Consider the following 7,029-nt stretch of genomic DNA (forward strand, 5'->3'; position numbering starts at 1 on the left):
CGCGCGCGGTCAAGAGATCGGGGCGCACACGGATTCTTCGACGATAAAATCGCCCCGTGCGTTACTTGGAGTGCGGCGCCAAGATAAATATACGACGCTTCGCCATTACGCATCCGAATCCTTTTCCGCAGACTTGAACGCGAGAGAAAAAGTTCGTTCATGGTTCGCGTGTAGCCCCGCTGTGGGACGAAACTTTTTGCGTTTTTTCGAGCTAATTTTCATTCGACCACTCGCGATTTCCAAGTAAAAAGTTGCTTTTAGCCGATTTCCGCGCGAAACGTTGCCGAGGTTTTTTGAGAAGAGAGAGAGAACTTTCAAGCGAGCATCGGAGAAGAATCTCAAGAGAAAAGTTCGCCATGCGGTGGGGGTGGTGGGGCATCGTCGACGAGTTTTGAGTGGTTAAGTATTGTACTGAAAAATTAATAAGATGATGACGATGTTTCGACAACACAGTCGTCTCCATGTTTTGGGGTACACAAAACAGTATGCAGACTCAGCACTGGGAAACATCGTAGCTTGAAATAAATTGCTTGCGACCGAATAAAGTAGAAATTTTGTTCACGCTCGTTGCCGGTAACTCGCTCTCTCGCTTCTTTATTTTTCAATAATCGCGCAAACGGTGTGCGATGCATTTGTCAGAATATTACAATATCATCAAATATTTGAGAGCATTTGGAGCAATGTCACGTTTCTGGAATTTTTTTTTCGTATATTTAGCCGACTACATAGATATATATTTATTTATGTATATGAATCGTCGTGTTTCTTTTTTTCATTTTTCCTCTCTCTTCCTTTTTCTTTTATTTCGAGCCCCGTCAGATCTTAGGCGAAGCGAACGAAAGGTGGGAATATGAATATGCAGCAGACAGAGAGTCAGTGGAAGAGTTGAAAAAAAAAAGAAGAAGCTGCCGCTTCTGCAGGGTATATACTGCGGCGGTGGAGGTGAGCCGTCTTCTGTACGTATATATATAAACGTCCTCTCGTTGCGCGCGCGCGCGCGTGTAGATATATAATATAACGCTGCTGAGCGCGAACGCGCCCGTAGTACGTACGGCGTGCACACGGCTCACGGTGGTAGTAGTAGTAGCACGTATACGACTCGACTGGAGAGAGTGAGATTGGGTGCGGTTGCGGGAAATATTAAAAAAGGGAGGAAGGCGGTCGAGAACTGTCTGGACGAGTTTTGCATCACCTAGACTTTTCTCTTTTGGCCCAGCAGCAGCTCCTCGGCGCGGTGCGGTGTGTGCTGCAGTGTGCAGTCGCTGCCGCGTATCACGCGCGCGGCTTATATACTAGAGCCAACGCGCGGTGAAAGAAATAGAGAGAAAAAACCCTACTTCTATATTTTATTTATAGATATTATATATACTTTTTTTATGTAAAAAGACATTGCGCGCCGCGCGGCAAAGAAGACACGCTATTTTTGCAGCATGTTAACTTGAATGAAATGATTTAATTTTTATATAGTATACGAGAGAGGGAAAATAGTCGTACCCTGGATGTATGCGCGCTACATTCGCCATGATATACTCCTCTTCACCGAAATTAATGAGACGACGTAAAGAAACTTGACATATTACTTATGAATAAGCCGCTTTTTCCCTAGGTTCATGTATGGAGTGAGAAGGACTATATGCGAGAGCTGCTTTTGAATGAGATGAAATCTTTTAATTCTTTTGAGAGCTCGCGTTGTATATATATACTATACGAATTGCGCGCGCGGCAAAGTAAAAGAGCATGAAAAATCACAGGCATCTTCTTTTCTTCTTCGTTTAATATCTTTTTTATCTCATTATCCTTCGCTGCGAAGCTCCTGGAGGATAAATGTTACATATGGTTTTTGTCAATGTTTCTCGCACAAAATCGAATTATTTTTAACAAACGACAACTTTTTCTATGAATATAAAATTGGATTTCAGAGTTAATTAAAGTGGAGAAGTATCGTTTCGTCAAAGCAAGAATTTTTCTACGCAATATTTACAAAAATCTTTGAACTTACAGTAAACTGATATTTCTCTAAGGGTCGGAGATTTTTTGTATAAGTAAAGACCGCGTGCACAGCTAAGTCAAATATTGGCCTAAGAAGGACAGCTTGAACTATATTACGATTTTTATTTAAATTGCACACCCGCTTATATTAAGTAGAAAAGAAAAAGTCCATTTAATTGAAAAGGTTTTGATAAAATTGCAGATTTCATGGATACTTAGTTGTGATTGCACTGAGCTATCCAAAATATCTTGAAGAAATCATTGTGCTGCCGACTACTAATGGCTTTCTCGTTCAATAAATTCCCTCTCTCGTTTTTTCCCTCTTCCGTCATTCTTTCGAAAATCGCATTGCGATAAATAGTCATGTGCAGAGCTTGCGGCTACAATTTTAGCTCAATTAGATCATTCTTGTGCTCCGCGCTGTGCTCAAGCTAGCTAGTTGCACGCGCGCGTATTTGGAGCAAGGATTTTGGATGAGCTCCAAAAAAAAAAGAAGAAGCGAGGCTCGATTCTTGCTGCCTAGGTTTGAAGAGCCCCGAATAACGACTAAAAAGTTTTCTGCTTAACCGTACTTTTACTAATTTAAATATACCAAAGTACATGGCGCACATACTTTCACGAAAGTCGAGAGAGAAAATAGGCCTCGAAGTCGTGAACGAGCTAGGCCATGTCGTTTCCGTGTTCGTTCTACGTATAGTCACGCTCCTACGGAACAGCACTGTGCTCGCGTACGTAAGTCAAAATATCTTGTGCCGCACACATAGAACGAAGAGAGAGCCCGAAAGAGGCTTGTATCAAGAATTCGAATAGTTTAGCGCGTGAAGCTTCAAAGAGCATACGCGCTTAGGCAGTGTATATACATGCGTCTTTAAGCACTAGTCTGCACATACACACACACAGACAAGTGTACATATACAGTGTGCGGCAGGCATACTCGGGCGCCAGGGTGCAGGAAGATAAGCTTTTCTTTTTTGTGGAAGCTAACTCGCAAGTGTGTGCCATCCCATTAAATTTTCTCGCTTGACGTGTAATCCCCGGTATCACACGGGGGTTTGATGCTGCTGCTAGGTCGCATGGGCGCAAAAAGAGGTTACGAGGAATTTTTTTGCCTCTACTTCCCTTTTTTTTCTTTATTTCATTTTATTTTTTCAGTTACGGCAGTTTTTTTGCAGCCTGGGTCCTCCCTTTTTTTTTTGTTTCTGGTTGATCGTACCTACGCTGGACGACGCCTATAGTACAGAAAATCGCATATTGGTCTTTGATGCTACGGAAGCGAATAATTTGATGCGCAAGCGAACCGAAGCCTCTGGCAAAAATTATTATTTTCCGCTCATTTATTTTTCCTCGAGAAAATTCTTTTACTACTTTGAAAAAATCCTCCTTGTAGATTTTAAGTTGAACCAGACAATGGTATGAATATTGAATGAGAAATTATAGCATTACTACTTCGCAACCTAAATGGAAGTTGAAGCTTGACTTTTCGAAGTAGAAATACATCGTACTTGCCACTCTAGTTGGAATTGTTTTTTAACAGAACGTTTTTGCACGTAATCTTTCTTTTATTTTGTTGCTGCTGCCGGAGAAAATTTGCTGGAATTTCATCAAAATAAATTTACATCTTCGAAGTCGAAATTGTAAGTCCAGGTATTGTACTTGCAGGTCCAGAGAAAAATTAGATCTCTTCAAGTATTTTATTATGAACTTACTTCTTTGCAGTCTTTTGTTCGAGGCATATAATTTAGTCTCTCGTTCGGATGGAAGCGCGGGGATTTGTCAACGGATAAGAATATAAATTCTCCAGGCTCAAAACGCAATGTTAAACAACTCGAATTCTCGATAATGAAGTATATAAACGCATCCTGTTAGCTCGATGAGCTCTCGTAACGTATTTAATCCATGGGAGCGCGCAAGCTCGACTCCTCGAAAGCTCTGGGCGCGCGAAGCTTTTCTCTCTCCGCTCGCTCCTTCCTCTCTAGACGCGCTTCTAATCTTCTGCACAGCTCGCTCGCGTTAGTGAATATCCATCGCTCGCGAGCGAGCACGAGCTCGAGTCTCTTTTGATTTACGTCTTTGTTTTAATGGCATTATATGCGAGTACCCGAAAGCTATGTGTAGCTTATCTCTCATCAGAATTACACCGGAAGTCTTTTACATACCGGTGATTGCATGCGTGCAAGACCGCTCCGGTCATAGAATTTGCGCTGCTGAAATCTCGTATCGAAAATTGCGACCATAACTCTCGGTCCGAAAATTGTTTTAAAGTTTAACTTTTGGCTATGAGACGGTACCGTTCCGATTTCAGCCGCACACATTCTTTACGACGACCGCAGGAGAGCCGAGGTAAATTTTTAAACGAGTGCTCAAGGCTTCGGATTCTCAATTGTTATATTTTGTGTCGATCGTTCAAGAATTTGAGCCCGAGCAGATCTAATCACGTTTTTCAAAATCATAATTCTCTTTTTTGTTTCTACACTTTTCCAGCCCTAACGGGTTATTGTTATTATATTTCGGAGTTGTTATTTTGAATGAATTGGAAATGCTGGATACATTCCGCAAGGCAAGGGAGCTTGCGGGTGAACGCAAACCAGTAGAAAGAATAAAGTATACTGTATTTTACCAAACTTTTCTCTGCACACAAACACTCGACGCGAGCGCTGCGATGCAGGTGGCATGTCCACGCGGTATAATTATTATTTTTTTCCTCTTTTCCCCCAGCCATAGTTTTTTTTTTTTGTAATTCTCGCGTGAACTTTCGAAACGAGTTTTATTCGTTGCTCTTTCAAGAGCTCGAAGTTCGCGCAAAAAATGGATCTGACCCGCGGTGATGGCCGTTGCCATAGAGAACAGTTGAAACGCAGTAAACATGCAATAATTTAAACGCGGACTACTGTAACTCGATCATTTGGGGAAAAGAGAGAACTTGAGAGGATTCGAGGTACTCGAAAGAAGCGCGAGAATAGTGTTCGAAAAAGAACGGCTGGGATGAAGAGAAGCAACGAGAACAAGGGATACGTAATTAGAATCATTAGAAAATGCCTCGATCGTTGACTGCAGAGGTGCAGAACTTGTTTGGCCCAGATTCTTCATCACCTAGCCTAAATACTATTATTATAATAATCATTATTATTATACGTTTTAAAACTGTGCACCAATATATACGGTTCTAAGCAACTGACGCGCGCTGACATATCGAAACCTTGCATACGTACGTCGCTCTATACATCTCCGCGAACGAGAGACACAATCGCTCGAGCGCATAATACGCGTACGTCGCGCACTCGTTATCTATAATATTCTCGCGGCTGCGCGAGTTCGCCTGCATTCAACTCTTATTCAATGCGCTTGTTAGCTCTCGCTCGCGAGAGAGAGTCGACTGGGGCGCGCGGTGATGAATTGCGCAGCCCCTCCTCGCGTGTGTCTTTATCATTGCGTTAGTAAATTAGCTTGTTAAAGCCGCTGCCACCACCACCATCCCCCGCTTGGCTCCCTTCTTTCGGAAACAAATCTGACAACGGGACGCGAGAGCGAGCGAAGCTTATATTATTACATTGAGAAAAGTAACGTGGAGTTTAATGAATTGCTTGATCGAGTTTTGCATGCTTTATTTAAATGTATTCGTAGGTAGTGATACAATTTTATACGCATAATTATTCTCGGAATTTTTCGTCTAATTGAAACAAATGACTCGGCAACGATCATCATTACAACGGGTGAAGAAATGAAAACAGCTTCTTATTTAATCGTCCAATAACTTCAGTATATTAATACCGTACCATTTTTCTGTAGCATTCATTGATGGCATTTATTCAACTATTTTTCTATTTTTTCTTCTTTTTTTTGAAGTGGAAATGAGCAAGATTTATCGTAATCAAAGGTATCGTATTTGAGTATGAGCTCTTTGATTTCGCCAACAGATGGAGTATTGCGAACTCGCAAGGGGCGAAAACTTTTTCGATAAGTATATATTCAAAACAATCCAATTTTACTAGATCTCTATGTATCCATTGTTTAAAATAATTTTAAGAAAGACTTCGTACAAAACATGACTATAAAGTCAATACTACATTGCGTACTACATAAAATCTAATTCGTGAGTCCGAACACTTTTTTCACGAACACCTGCCTTGGCAATACAAACCAGGTACGAGAAGGATCGCACAAAAAAAGTAGAAAGGTGTCAGATCTCTCGGTACTAAAAGATAGACGCGGGTATAAAGAATCCGGCTTCTGAGCTGGATACTGCAGCAGCAGCAGGAGCTCGTCACGAAAGCAAAACGAGAGATCGAAAGCCAGGAGGCGCGCTATATAGGCAAGCACAAGAGGCGAGGAAGCAAAAAAAGTTGCAGACTCGAGCGGACGGTATTGAGATTCCTTGCATTTCTCCCTTGAGAAGAAAAGCTGGAAGCGACTCGACTTATCGGGTCCGTTTCTTCATTTGCAGCTTATATGTGTGTATGGCTTGTATATAAGGGTGTGGAGGAGAGAGAGGGGGAGGGAAGGGAGCGTGAGCTAGTGGAGCGCATTGAAAGCGTTAATGCTTCCTATCGAGATCGAGCCTGCACAATGCAGAAAAGGCAAAAGCTCGGGGCTCGCGCGCGTACTCCTGGGCTTTGAACCGAGGGAACGCAGGGATGGGAGAGGCGCGCAGGGCAGATAAGAAGATGCCAGGCTAAGTATAGTGCTACATGTTTTAATCCACTCTAAAGGTACACAGTCACACGTGTCTCAGACACTATAATAAAGTCTACGGACTGCTTAGGCCACGTAATATATTATTTTAAAGAGATGTGTTGTAAAAAATTTTTTGCATTGTCTCACTCTCGCAGGATAAAACATCCTCAGAAATACTTCGGCCTGCATTTTAATTTTTTTTTTTTCATCTTTTTCTTTTCGACATGAATAATTTTTTGAACGAATTATGTCATTATAATTTCATCGTCAACAGGGTTGTTATCAAGAAAAAAATTAATGTTTAACAAAGAAAAAGGTACGGGCAAGCATAATAAAAGGTTCTCTTAATTGCTTGATAGATAGCTGCTT

The sequence above is a fragment of the Trichogramma pretiosum genome, unplaced genomic scaffold, assembly GCF_000599845.2.
Source record: "Trichogramma pretiosum strain Unisexual culture from Peru unplaced genomic scaffold, Tpre_2.0 scaffold29, whole genome shotgun sequence".
NCBI classification, from domain to species: Eukaryota; Metazoa; Arthropoda; class Insecta; order Hymenoptera; family Trichogrammatidae; genus Trichogramma; species Trichogramma pretiosum.